Source organism: Schistocerca cancellata, chromosome 7 (genome assembly GCF_023864275.1).
Source record: "Schistocerca cancellata isolate TAMUIC-IGC-003103 chromosome 7, iqSchCanc2.1, whole genome shotgun sequence".
In the NCBI taxonomy this organism is placed as follows: domain Eukaryota; kingdom Metazoa; phylum Arthropoda; class Insecta; order Orthoptera; family Acrididae; genus Schistocerca; species Schistocerca cancellata.
The window spans coordinates 137,044,812-137,060,424 of NC_064632.1; positions in this window are offsets into that span (position 1 = coordinate 137,044,812).

Below are 15,613 nucleotides of genomic sequence, written 5' to 3' on the forward strand. Positions count from 1 at the left end.
TTAATCCCAGTACTAATAGTTGTGTGTGATATTTAAGTAATAAAAGAACCAGGCTCATGCTCATATTTAAAAATAAAAAATCAAGAATAATTGGGATACATTAAGTTGAAGAAATTCTGCTTAGTAATCACAAAATGCTAAATTGTACAAATTACGATAAGAACTTGAGATTTCGTCAGTCTGCTATTTCGAGACATAATTAGTTTGAAATATTTATTCAATTGCTGAATTATTACAAATAAATGAATATAATTTAGCTTATTTTACACCCATTACAATTTACACTAGCCAAAGCATAAATTTCCTTAATTCCATAATCATATCCACCCATATTTATAAAATACCTTAGTTACAGCTTTAGTATATTTGACGCCCAACACAGGGCCACAACGTAAAAATAAATGTATGTAAAAATTTGAATTGCAATTTCTAATAAAAAAATTGTATTTCTATCTCATATATCCATCTGATGCACTGTACCACAATGTGGAAATAGTCAGCAAATCCTGTATACAACAAATTGTACATATTTAAGGTAAAAATTCATTCAAATGAATTTTTGTTCTGTCACGATCGTAATTTTCTTCTATGGCATTCTTTTGGTTCTCTACAGAAAGTAAAATCGTAGTTAGTTGAAGTTTAGCTCATTGATTGTGGATGGGTGTGTTAAGAAAAATCCAATTTTGCAAAAATCGACAGAAGATTGTTTTGCGCGTGAAGATAGAGAACATAAAATGGCCGATTTGGCCGCTCAATGATAAAAGAGCATCGTAGTTAGGAAAATTATTTATTATATTTATATTATTTACAATTATTTATATATGTATGTTACTGTTCAATATTAACATTCGTGTGACGAATTTTTCCCAATTTTTCAAAATTGCATATTATGGTCAAAATCGGTATAAAAGAGAATTTACCAATTGAAACCATAACTTCACCTTCAGATTTCGAAAATGAAGACGTAAATCTAAATGAATCACTCATAGATTTTACTGCAAATGAGTTATAAAATCAAACCCCTGACTTGAACATCTCCGCTGTGGATTCAGAGATTGCACAAAACAACGAAAATGGTGAAACTGCAGTGGATACCGATCAATCTAATGAAACGAAAGAAGACAGAATTGCGCTTGAGCCGCTTACTACTTTCCTGAAAAAGTTGGAACTAAGCCAACATGAACGTGATCAGCGTTAAAAAGAGAAGGAAGCTTTACACAAAAAGAAGCAGGTACAAAGAGATAAGGAATTAAAAAATGAAATAAAAACGAAACTAGGCAACATCAGTTCCGAGTTAATGAATATGAAGCAAGCTTATGCACCAATTTTGATCCAAGTCAAGAAATTGGACAGGGATGTTGAAAATCTAAAAACTTCGCATTCCGCAATAAGTCAGATGTGGCAGACTTAACATCTGCCGTTACAAATCCCAAAATAAATAACCAAAAGATTTTAGACGAACAGCTAGAATCTCACAAAAAGCAAATAAATATTCAAATATTCAATTGGATAACCACTAAAGAGACGGAACTTGAGCAAAATTTAATGTTGCCGTCGACAACGCTGTGCAGCGCGTACGGGAACAAACAAATTTGGCCATACAAGGGAATTTAGACTCTGCGCACAATGTACGAGACGAACAAAAAGAACCAAACGTAGAAATTATGTGGAGACGGGAGATGAACGCTCGCGTCCAAAATTTGGAGAAAGCGACGGAAAGCAGAACGGAAATGAATTTTCCTATGCAGTCTCCAAATGACGACAATGCACGAAATGCGACATTCGAGAATCAAAGGATATTCCAAACGCCCGACTTGTCGCCAACAAAATGTAATTACGAAGACGAACGTATAATTAATTCAGCGAAGATTGAGCAAAGTCTACTCAAGCATCGCTACTTTCAAACATTTGCCGAGGACAAGAAGTCGATTCATCCAATTGTATTTACACGCGCGTTCAGGAATATCTTACCCAGGTACTGGTAAATTCCTGATGTCACACATCACCGGTGACGCGGCACTATGGGCCAGCGAAACCACTGAAATATGCAATACGCTCGCTGAATTCAAGAAAGCTTTCTTCGCAAAATATTGGTCCACAGGAATCCAAGAACGTTTGCGAAAGGAAGTTTATACCCCGGAACTGTACAATCCGAAAAAAGGGAATTTGCGCAAGTGTTTTGAACGATTATTGCGAAAACGAGATACTGGTCTGAGCCTATCTCACACAAAGAAGTACTACGCATATTACAGACAAAATTACCGATCAAACTTAGGGAGAAGTTAATAAATGTACCAGATGAAGATTTGGAACATTTCCCTTCGGTGATCGACCCCTTAGACCTAATCCAAGCAGACGCAAAGTCCTACCAAGCATTCATGAATAACTGCAACAGTTGTCAGTGTTGATATCCGAGTAGTAATGAACAGCACAAGTCATTACGGTTAAAGGAATGTGCCTGGTTAAAAAAATAATCCGAATCATGTTTTAAATGACGCGAATACCATTTACATAGCCAATAAATGGAATTGTGGCGATGGTAACTCGGGAAACGGCACGAACCGTAAGCACAAGTTCGGAAATGGAAATAATTACCATGACGCTAACTACGATAACAAGACACCGTGGAAAAAGCCGAATGGAAATCAATGGGGCAACAACAACGATCCTCCGAATCAAACACAAATAAACGGAACAAGAACCAATACCCGAATAGTAATAACGGCAATCGATGCCCAAGCCAGAACCAATTTTATGGTTCGGTAACCAGATGCCGAATATAATGCAAGCTGTACCCGTCATTCCAAACACGAATAGTCAAAATCATATTGACAGTAGTCGTTCTACTACGGCGCAAGTATGCGAAGCTGTAGAACAGCAACAGTCAAACTAGAGCCGATCGTTCTGAACGGCCTCCTGATAACGGTCGGATCTATAAATGGAGATAACCCCACAATTAACCTGAAAGCACTACGTTACAGCTACGGTGCCGACATCAGGGACGAATAATTAGAAGAAGCTAATGTCTGTAAACGTAACGATTAATATGTGGTACAAGCTGAAACTATGGTCACTATTAATGGTATTAATGTGGAAGCAATCACTGATACTGGTGCCACTACAAGTGTCATAAATCAGACCTTGTTCGACCAAATTAATCGCATAAAGAGGTTACCTATATTGCCCGTGAAAAAATGACGAGTTTCTGGCGCATTAGGCGCTGCCACACAGATAGTTAAGCAATAGGTGCAGGCCGATCTCTATGTAGAAGACGAGAAACTTACATCCCACTTCCTACTAATTAAAAATTTATTGGTTCCTTGCATCCTGGGATGGGATTTTCTACGTGGTAGAAATGCAAAGATTGGTTCTACCTGCGGGAAAATGCGTGGTTACAAACAAAGGTAAAAGAATTGCACTACGGTTAATTAGGACTCCAAATGCACATAACAGATACTGTCGTAATGTTATCGGTAAATTGGTAGGCCCAAGAATACACCACATTTCTGAGGATTGCAAGTCGTCAGAATTTCTGCACTTGGGAAGTTAACAATACAGCAGTACCTAGCAATTCAGCAACATTTGTAGCAAAAGTCTCAGAGTCGACCTATCTGAACCAAACACAGAAGGAAGAACTCGCAAATCTCATTGAAGATTCTATGCCTATATTTGCTAGCAAACCTGGCATCATAAAGAACTTTGTGTATAACATGGAGGTTGCCCCACACGAAAATTTTTGTAGGACATCATACGCCATGCCATGGAGTAAAAAGAAGGCTGTAAAGACGAAATACGTCAGATGTTAGGCTGGGGAATAATTGAACCATCGGACTCCCCATATTCTAGTCCCCATTTATCGGTATCCAAACTGAGGGGGGGGGGGGGGGGCAAGATAAGGTTAGTGCTTGATGCACGAAACATTAAAAAAGTTATCATCCGAAATTGTGCTAAGCTCATTCTCTGAAAATTTTTTCGAGCAGTTACTTCATGAGCCCACACGAGTAGTAAACGGTTGTGAAAACACACTTGACCTCTTAGCAACAAATAATCCTGAGTTAATAACGAGTATCAAAACCGATTCAGGGATCAGTGAACACAGGGTTGTCGTAGCAAGACTGAATATTGTAATCCCCAAATCCTCCAAAAATAAGCGAGAAATATACCTATTCAAAAAAGCAGATAAAAATTTACTTGGTGCCTTCCTGAGAGACAATCTCCACGCATTCCAAATTAATAATATAAGTGTAGACTAGATGTGGCTTGAATTCAAAGAAATAGTATCGGCAGCAATTGAGAGATGTATCCCAATTAAGTTAACAAACGACAGCGCTGGTCCTCCTTGGTACACAAAACGGGTTAGAACACTGTTGAAGAAACAATGAAACATACATGCCAAATTTAAACAGACGCAAAAACCCCACGACTGGCGATCTTTTACAGAAGCTCGAAATTTAGTGCGGACTTCAATGCGAGATCCTTATATGTTTCCACAGCGAAACTTTGTCTCGAAACCTGGCAGAAAAGCGAAAGAGATTCTGGTCGTATGTGAAGTATGTTAGCGTTAAGAAACAATCAATGCCTTCTCTGCGCGATATCAATGGAGATACTATCGAAGACAGTGCTGCCAAAGCAGAGTTACTAAACACAGCCTTCCGAAATGCCTTCACAAAAGAAGACGAAGTAAATATTCCAGAATTCGAATCGAGAACAGCTACCAACATGACTAACGTAGAAGTAAATATCCTTGGAGTAGTGAAGCAACTTAAATCACTTAATAAAAGCAAGTCTTCTGGTCCAGACTGTATACCGATTAGGTTCCTTTCGGAGTATACTGATGCATTAGCTCCATCATATACAACCGTTTGCTCGACGAAAGATCCGTACCCAAAGACTGGAAAGTTGCACATGTCACACCAATATTCAAGAAAGGTAGTAGGAGTAATCCACTAAATTACAGGCCCATATCGTAAAAGTCGATATGCAGCAGGATTTTAGAACATATATTGTGTTCAAACATTATGAATTACCTCGAAGAAAACTGTCTATTGACACACAGTCAACGTGAGTTTAGAAAACATCGTTCCTGTGAAACACAACTAGCTCTTTATTCACATGAAGTGTTGAGTGCTATTGACAAGGGATTTCAGATCGATTCCATATTTCTAGATTTCCAGAAGGCTTTTGACACTGTACCACACAATCGGCTGGTAGTGAAATCGCATGCTTATGGAAAATCGTCTCAGTTATGTGACTGGATTTGTTATTTCATGTCAGAGAGGTCACAGTTTGTAGTAATTGAGGGACAGTCATCGAGTAAAACAGAAGTGATTTCTGATGTTCCCCAAGGTAGTGTTATAGACCCTTTGCTGTTCCTTATCTACATAAACGATTTGGGAGACATTCTGAGCAGCCGTCTTAGGTTCTTTGCAGATGGCACTGTCATTTATCGACTAATAAAGTTATCAGAAGATAAAACCAAATTGCAAAACAATTTAGGAAGGATATCTGAATTGTGCGAAAATTAGCAGTTAACCCTAAACAACGAAAAGTGTGAGGTCATCCACATGAGTACTAAAAGGAATTCGTTAAACTTTGGTTACACGATAAATTATTCTAATTTCATAAATTCAACTAAATACCTAGGTATTAAAATTATGAACAACTTATTGGAAGGAGCACAGAATATGTTGCGGGGAAGGCTAACCAAAGACTGCGTTTTATTGGCAGGGCACTTAGAAAATGCAATGGATCTACAAAGGAGACTGCCTACACTATGCTCGTCCATCCTCTTTTAGGATACTACTGTATGGTGTTGGATCCTTACCAGATAGGTCTGACGAAGTACATCGAAAAAGTTCAAAGATGGGCAGCACATTTTGTATTATCGTGAAATATAGGAGAAAGTGTCACAGAAATGATACAGGATTTGGGCTGGACATCATTAAAAGAAAGGCGTTTTTCGTTGCGATGAAAGCTTCTCATGAAATGCCAATCACCAACTTTCTCCTCTGAATGCGAAAATATTTTGTTGACACCATCTTACGTAGGGAGAAATGATCACCACGATAAAATAAGGGAAATCAGAGCCAGTACAGAAAGATATAGGTGTTCGTTCTTTCCACGTGCTATACAAGATTGGAATAATAGAGAATTGTGAAGGTGCTTTGATGAGCCCTCTGCCAGGCACTTAAATGTGATTTGCAGATTATCAATAAAGATGTAGATGTAGATGTATCATACCAGTCCAAACCAGACCGGAATATTTAGAAGAACTTTTACAACATTTTCATGGCGATTATTTCCTCTTGAGCCTTGATCTCTGATGATCGTACTGGCAAATTCTATTAAGCGAAAAGTCAAGAAAGTACACTGCATTCATTTTTGCCAGACGCAATTCCGGGTACTACCCACTGGCTTGAACATCAGTGCGGGTGTTTTCATTGCAGTGTTAGACAAGGTTTTGGGCCCCGCACTACTCGACAAAGTCACGGCGCACATAGACGATTTGTTAATAGCCATTGCTATGTGGAATGAACACATTGAGATACTGCAGTCAATTTTCCGAAAATTCAATGAAGCATGAATAAGTGTCAACCTAGCCAAATCCAAATTTAGGAGGTCAGAGATAAAATTTTCGGGCACATTATCTCACCCAGAGGAATCATGCCTGAGCCAGGAAAATTGGACGCTATCGAAAATTTTGCAGTACCAACCACCAAAAAACAGCTAAGGTCTTTTCTCGGCGCCGCTTCATTCTTCCATTGTTTCGTATCCAAGCAATTATTGAATGATGTAAGTGTCTTATCACTTCTATGGAAGAATAATTTTTGGATCTGGAATGATCAGTGTCAAACTGCATTTGACAAAATAAAAAAAGCACTTGTAAATGCAAAGTAATTGTATCATCTGGACATGCTTCAGGATTTTTGCATTGCAACTGATGCTTCTTTTTGTGGTTTGAGTGTGTGTCTGTTCCAAACCATTAAAACCGAACAAAAGACTGATATAAAAATAATTGGATTTACGAGCAGAACAAGAAAAGCCTGATATAAAAATAATTGGATTTACGAGCAGAACTTTATCATCATGGGAGAGGGCATACACGGTAAATGAACTTGAGACTCTTGTTGTTGTATGGGCCTTAAAGAAGTTTCACTATTACGTGTATGGGAATGTATACGAATATACTGCGCACATCAGGCCCTTAGCTTTCTGCTATAATGTAAATTGTTACATGTGTGACTCGCCTGATGGGCGCTAGTTTGACAAGAGTATCATCTGAAAATAATGCATGTTAAAGGCATCGACAACGTGATTGCAGATGCTTTGTCAAGACTCCCACAAGACCTCACTGAATTTTCCAACTGGATTGTAAAAGCTGAGGAATTTAGAATCTTAAAAATAGATGTGAAACATTATTGCAGTCAGTTTCTCCATCTATATAAAACAATTACAAGATTCCGACCCCCAGTGGGGAGAGATACTGCGAAATTTGCAACAAACCCCAAATAATAGTTTTAATAAACACTTCTCTGTACAAAAGACAATGATGAAAATTCTAACAACTGGTGTATTTGTGTACCTGACAGTCATCTTGTAGATCTAATTTGGTATACTCACGGCATCTGGGGACATTATGGAGCTGAAAAGTTTGCTAGAAAACTTCAAATTTACTGTTATTACCCAAATTTACATTGTGTTGTCTCGGACTTTTTGAAAAAGTCTACAACATGTCAAAAGTGCAAATCAAGCAATATTAGCAATCAGGTGTTATTGCAACCCATCCTGCCAACTAAACCATTCCAAGCTGGACTACCGGCCCTCTACCTACCAGTAGAGGACATATTAAATATCATATTGCTTTATATGATATTTTTTCGAAATATTTAAAATTATATTCTGTTCGAACTTCAACGTCAAACAGGATCAGCATAAAAATAGCAAATGATTACATTGCCAATGTTGGCAAACCCAGCAGCAGAGTTTCTGATAATGCCACATATTTTACGTCATTCTACTGGAAGAACTACAGGAAAACGGAATTAACCATACCATTATATCCTTTTCCACCCACAATCCAACCAGGTGGAACGAATTTTCCCGAAAATTTAACAGATATATAAAAACCTACATCCCCAACAACAAGCAAAATGGATAGATTACATAAAACCATTTCAGCAAATACATAATCAAATACCACACTTGTCGACAGTAATTCAACGTCCAGTGGTATCCCAGGAACATAAAATTAGTGAAGCTTTGAAAAACTTAGAAAAACACGCCATACAATGTAAGAAATATCACGATTAGTGTGTGCACAATGTTATCGAATTCCAAATTGATGAGAAAGTTCTAGGCAAGAATCGTCATAAATCATCACTCCTTAAGAAACTGAATGAAAAAGGGCAGAGACTATACATTGGACCTTTTGTAATAGCATAAAATCTTCATGAAGGAAGCTATTTATTCAAAATACCTTTCAGTGACAAAGTCAAGGCCTATACAACCAGTTTCTTAAAAAAAGGATTAAGAATGATCAAACGTTAGTAGACAAAGTACTACTTACCCACTTGATGTAATGATCTTTATTTAATGTGTACAAGTATTTGTATGTAAACAACTTTACCATGTATGTGACTTGTATGTAGATTTCATGATGTATGTATAACTAATGTGAGTCTCTTTCTTTCAGTATTTAGCTTATAAGTTTTCCTTTTAAATTAGTTGAATAAATAACTTCATTCAACAATCAAAGATAATTTTGCAAAGAGAACTTTTTCAAACGTTATTTATTACTTTGATTGTTATGAACAACTAGTAATGTCAGAAATAAAGTTAAAGAAACCTTTTGAACTTTCTTTACAAAGTCAATGAGTAAACTCGAACTCTGAATTGCTTGATGAGTAGTAAATTTCATTTTTCCAATTATTTATGAAACATTGTAGATTTTTGTGCTAATGTGTTATTTACAATGTATGTATATAAAACCCTAGGATAGATGGTCTCCAGGGAACCAGAGGTGTTACCTTGCTTAAACCATTAGATTATACAGCCTTCTGATGTATACGTGGTAGCCTTTTGGCTAATTTTCGTTGCAATTTTAATTTCGTAAGAAGAACGTAAAATCGCGATATTTTCTCTACTCGGCCGAGCAACAGGTATCATTTGAACGAGAAAGGAAATTATGCTTTCTTTCCTGTGAATATGTAAGTGGTTACGAGTAAATGAATTTTGAGTAGTTTATACTTCTAATCTCATTGTAATTCTTTATGGACAGTTATGATGATCTTCTGATCAATGACTGTTACTGTGAAATCAGTATATGAACCTCCAACGTGAGTATAAATAAATGTACACAGCAGTGAACTCTCACAGAACTGTGTTTCAAAGAATACTTAGATATTGTGACTATAAAACTTTCCCACAGTGAATACGTTGACTGACACTTTTAAAATAGATCGTCATCGTATTTTTCACTGAACAATGTTGTGATCTACTGGAACATATATAAAAAGCAATGGCTGTCACAACAAACTGTGTGTAGAATAATCATGTTTAGTGATGAGTGATATCATGTCAGATTTTGTGTGCCGATTTTTCTCCAAGATATGACAGTTGGTGACATTTCGCCATACACACTGCATGCAAACTGTGTGAAGTGCTTCATTCAGTGTCCATAAACTGCAACCAGACACAAAGTGATCTCTGAATTTTGTGCTTTACTGCGACCAAAACCGATAACAAGTGTGACTGATAGGACAGAATGCGCCCAGGAACTGATAATCTGCTCGACTTGCTAAAGGCTATGTCTGAACTATTGTTGAAAAAGTTCACACAGCGCCGTGCGAAGCCAGCTAATGTTTGCTGATGTGCCTGTAGAGGGACTACATACGCAACGGCTATTAATCGCGCTCCGCGTTCTGTGAAAGATTATGGAGGAACGGCAAGCTTCAGGACTCGGCACCTGCCTAATAAAACAACTTACCTTACAGGGCGATAAACTAGCATCTACAAATACAGCTATTACAACATGTATTTGGGTTTTTTCGTGACCACCTACATTGAGCTGCCATCCATCCATAATGGGCTGCAATCCAGGGAAATGCAAGTGCTCCTGTCCAAGAGGAAGGAAGGATGAAAGTCGCAGCCAGCAACCGTCGGTGAACCTAATACTTATATACAGGGTGTGAGAACTGCACCTGACAGTCCCTGCCAGCTGCCATTGCGTTGTGGCAATTTTTTTTCCATCACCTCAACAAATGCTTCAATTAATTCATCATTTCACCACATGAAGATTTAAATAGAAAGCTGTTATGACAAATAAAATACCCACAATAATGCACTATGTACACAGTAAAGTTTTAAAGTATACCATTATTAAAACCTTGTTTATTCACAGTAACACAAATTTTAATGCAACTGTATTGTGAAATATTTAAGATATTTCCTTTTACAATTTATGATGTATTGTGTAATCATAATCCAGAGGAATATCCTTTTCCATACTAATATGACAAAAAGTATATTTATTTCTCTGTGATAATGTAATTAATTGAGATTTAAGTTGGAATATTTAAGGATTCATAAGGTATCAACCTAGTCGAACACTAGTTCAATGATTTGACTTTAAATTTTACTACCTGGCAATATTCTATAATAGCATAACTTCCAAACAGTGCAAACGAAACGTTAGTGAATATCAACAACAAAAAAATTGAAAACCTCAATAGTAATGCAATGTCTAACTACTATTTGAAAATATCATAAAGATCTGATTGTATCATAGCTAATAGACATGTGCAACCCTCGGCTCACGAGGGCGGCTTTTTCTAAATGGTTTTGTTTCTCCCAGACCCTCCACAGGCGAATGGGTGAGCCTGTCGAAGTTTAACAAAACCATGATTGAAATATGAGGGGGCACATGATAGTGATAGGAAGACAGTGGATGCTCTGGACATTGTAAATGGAACATAAACCCTAACATGAATTGAAATATCTGAGATCTGTCTATAAATATGATGACTTGAAGTATATGATACCTGTGAATAACTAATTATTTTCTGAGTGAGGTGGTGCAGTGGTTAGACACTGGACTCACATTCAGGAGGACGATGGTTCAATCCCGCATCTGGCCATCCTGATTTAGGTTTTCCATGATTTCCCTCAATCACTCTAGGCAAATGCCAGGATGGTTCCTCTGAAAGGGCACGGCCGACTTCATTCCCCATCCTTCCCTAATCTGACGAGACCGATGACCTCGCTATCTGGTCCTTCCCCAGACAACCTAACCCAACTAGTTATTAACAAAGATGAACAGTAATTTCAAAATATTGTAAATAGTTTTTAAATTCACATCTGGTGGGCGATATAATATTGTGCCCTGCCCACAACTTATTGACATACTGTTTTCTTTTTCTATCCAAGTATAAAGATTTAACGATATAATTTAAGCATTAAGTCAATGAACTGCGCTGGAAGTCAGCGAATGTGTATGCACAAAATAATGTGAGCAGCGTGACATTATTATCTGTGTTTTGTTCTATATAAGAAAGCGCGCCCGTCTTTTCTTACACTTCTTCTTTAATCGTGCACCTTTCCAACAGCCTCTTACCTTAACAGACTCCTATTTTCTTCTATTTTGTCCAAATGAACTGAACTTGTATTCCCGTTAGGAATTTATTTAATCATTCTATTATTGTCGTCAATTGTGACTACTGATAGGATATTATTATGAATACTTTACTCTTTTCCTCCAGAGTTGAGCTAAGATTATTGTACTTTCCATGTATTTGGCCAAAATACGGCAGAGTTCTTTGTTATGTTCAAAACTGTGAGAATTATTCATAAAATGTTAGACTTCAGTACAAAAAACCTATTTTGTTCAATAATAATTGTTAAATATAACATTTTTACTTTCATTTCATAGTAGCACTCACAAATTCCCAATTTATAATTGTTATAGATTTTTTTAGTACAATTTATCTTACGATGCCAATGCGATACTCATAAGATTAAATTAAATCATTCTGAATCTCTCGTGAGGCGAGAAGCTAGTTACAAATTTCCTTGAGATTACAAAACCACAAATTAAACGCTTCTCAGCACGCTACAAGTCTACTGACCTTCACTTCAAACAATAAAAGGTAAAAAAGAGTAGAATAAACTAAAAAGTGAAGTGATAATCTTATGCATTCGATAGTATTGTGTGCATTTTCTGATAAAAATAATTTACTATTGTCAACAGTATTAACCAAAATTGCTTTAAGGTGTGAGAAACATGCTACTTATGAACAAAAATTAGAACAGTGGATTCAAGACAAAGAAGTTTCAGTAAGCACTGTAGCTGAGAATAAAATAAAGGAAGGAATAAATGCTGCTACGATTGATATCCCTCAGATCGAAAGAATAGCAACTAAAGAAATGGAAGCAGTGCAAACGAATTTTCAGAAGAGCTTAACACAGTGAAAAGGGACTTTTCACACATGTCAGATGAGTTGAAGGAGATGTGTCAAGCATCATCTATGAATAGCAGACAGGGAGATGTATCGAATAATTCTTGGGCAAATGTCAACACCAGCACAGAATGTAACAACAGATCTGATTACATTCAAGAAGTCGGCAGAAAACGAGCACATAATTATAGACAAACTGCAACATATTACGAAGAGAGTATATGTAATGAAGAAAAGCTGCTAAAATAACATCAACTTCAAACATTTTGTCCATGAAAGAAGATACTACATCTGGTGGTGTTCATAAGGAGTTTTACCGACTTATCACCAAGAGATTGGAGCGAAATTCGAAAAATGCAGAATGTAGCAGGATATATGCAAGGATAAAGCAAAATGTTGGTTCTTGGTGCCATAAAAACGTGCACTATGTATGACGAGTTCCGGCAAGCACTCCTGTCGAAGTATTGGTCGCAGGGTGCGCAAGAGAGGCCAAAGAAAGAAGTACTAAACCCAGAACCATTTACAGCGACATCTGGAGGATTGCGTAAATATTTCGAAAAATACCTGAACAAAGCAAAATTTTGGGATAATCCGATGAGCGAAGAAAAAATCATCCAGATACTAAAATCAAACTTACCCACTGCCATCAGAGAAAAGCTTATGAGAATCCCAGAACATGATACTGAAGAATCCAAGAGGACGACAAAAAGTGTGCGGAGAATAATGGACAGATGACACACAAAAATGTCAGCGGTTTTAGACAAATGACCAGCGTGCAGCCTGTGGCAACAAATGAGTTGTGAGCACAAAACTGGAACAATAACCAAGTAAACATACAAGAACCAAGCACGAGTGTACCATTGATTGCGAATTCGTCAGACTGGCCTTCAGAACACGCCTACAATAACAGAACTGAGTGAAGATAGAAATGGGAATACCAAAACAAATCGGAGAAACGCCTAAGGACCTGCACCAGCCCCAGTGTTAGAGTCGATAATAACTGGAGGGGCAGTGATAGTAACTTGGCTATGCTACGATGCAACGAGTGCCATTTATTAAGAGATGAATTATTCTCAGAGCAGAAAAGGTGTGAAGCTGAGGAGAGACTGTCTCTGGTATCAGCAGTTAATGGCGGAATTGAAAATAATGAAGTAAAGAACATTCTGGACACAGGTGCAACAGTAAATGCGGTTTCACCCAGTTTTTTTGACAAATTGATCCAGGAAGCAAAGATTCCAGAATATCCAGTTAATACACTCCTGGAAATTGAAATAAGAACACCGTGAATTCATTGTCCCAGGAAGGGGAAACTTTATTGACACATTCCTGGGGTCAGATACATCACATGATCACACTGACAGAACCACAGGCACATAGACACAGGCAACAGAGCATGCACAATGTCGGCACTAGTACAGTGTATATCCACCTTTCGCAGCAATGCAGGCTGCTATTCTCCCATGGAGACGATCGTAGAGATACTGGATGTAGTCCTGTGGAACAGCTTGCCATGCCATTTCCACCTGGCGCCTCAGTTGGACCAGCGTTCGTGCTGGACGTGCAGACCGCGTGAGACGACGCTTCATCCAGTCCCAAACATGCTCAATGGGGGACAGATCCGGAGATCTTGCTGGCCAGGATAGTTGACTTACACCTTCTAGAGCACGTTGGGTGGCACGGGATACATGCGGACGTGCATTGTCCTGTTGGAACAGCAAGTTCCCTTGCCGGTCTAGGAATGGTAGAACGATGGGTTCGATGACGGTTTGGATGTACTGTGCACTATTCAGTGTCCCCTCGACGATCACCAGTGGTGTACGGCCAATGTAGGAGATCGCTCCCCACACCATGATGCCGGGTGTTGGCCCTGTGTGCCTCGGTCGTATGCAGTCCTCATTGTGGCGCTCACCTGCACGGCGCCAAACACGCATACGACCATCACTGGCACCAAGGCAGAAGCGACTCTCATCGCTGAAGACGACACGTCTCCATTCGTCCCTCCATTCACGCCTGTCGCGAGACCACTGGAGGCTGGCTGCACGATGTTAGGGCGTGAGCGGAAGACGGCCTAACGGTGTGCGGGACCGTAGCCCAGCTTCATGGAGACGGTTGCGAATGGTCCTCGCCGATACCCCAGGAGCAACAGTGTCCGTAATTTGCTGGGAAGTGGCGGTGCGGTCCCCTACGGCACTGCGTAGGATCCTACGGTCTTGGCGTGCATCCGTGCGTCGCTGCGGTCCGGTCCCAGGTCGACGGGCACGTGCACCTTCCGCCGACCACTGGCGACAACATCGATGTATTGTGGAGACCTCACGCCCCACGTGTTGAGCAATTCGGCGGTACGTCCACCCGGCCTCCCGCATGCCCACTATACGCCCTCGCTCAAAGTCCGTCAACTGCACATACGGTTCACGTCCACGCTGTCGCGGCATGCTACCAGTGTTAAAGACTGCGATGGAGCTCCGTATGCCACGGCAAACTGGCTGACACTGACGGCGGCGGTGCACAAATGCTGCGCAGCTAGCGCCATTCGACGGCCAACACCGCGGTTCCTGGTGGGTCCGCTGTGCCGTGCGTGTGATCATTGCTTGTACAGCCCTCTCGCAGTGTCCGGAGCAAGTATGGTGGGTCTGACACACCGGTGTCAATGTGTTCTTTTTTCCATTTCCAGGAGTGTAATTACAAACTCATAGGTGCCTTTGGATCCAAGTCCAAGCTCATTAGGAGGCAGGCACTTATAGTTGTTTATTTCGGGAATGGAGCCTATAAGAGCACATTTCTAACTGCTGAGGGAGTAACTGTGGACAGCATTCTAGGGCTGGATTTTTTTTTGTCTAACATGTGCAGACATAGATTTTGCACGTGGTATTTTGAGAATGAAGCACTAGATATTGAGGTACCCCTTTTGCAGACAGGAAATATATATGGGAAGTATTGTGACGGAGTTCACATGCAGCTGGTAAGAAGCTACAGATCGAGCATGTGCCCAATAGAGGGGAAAGTAACAGATGTGAATGAGTTATTTAACCATTTACGACAAAAAATTAACGAATCGCCCAATCTGAGTACGAACAGGCAGACCAACTGCACAGATTATTGTCTATATTTACCAATTTATTTAACAAAAGACCCGATGTGATAAGTGGCTATGTATGTAAATT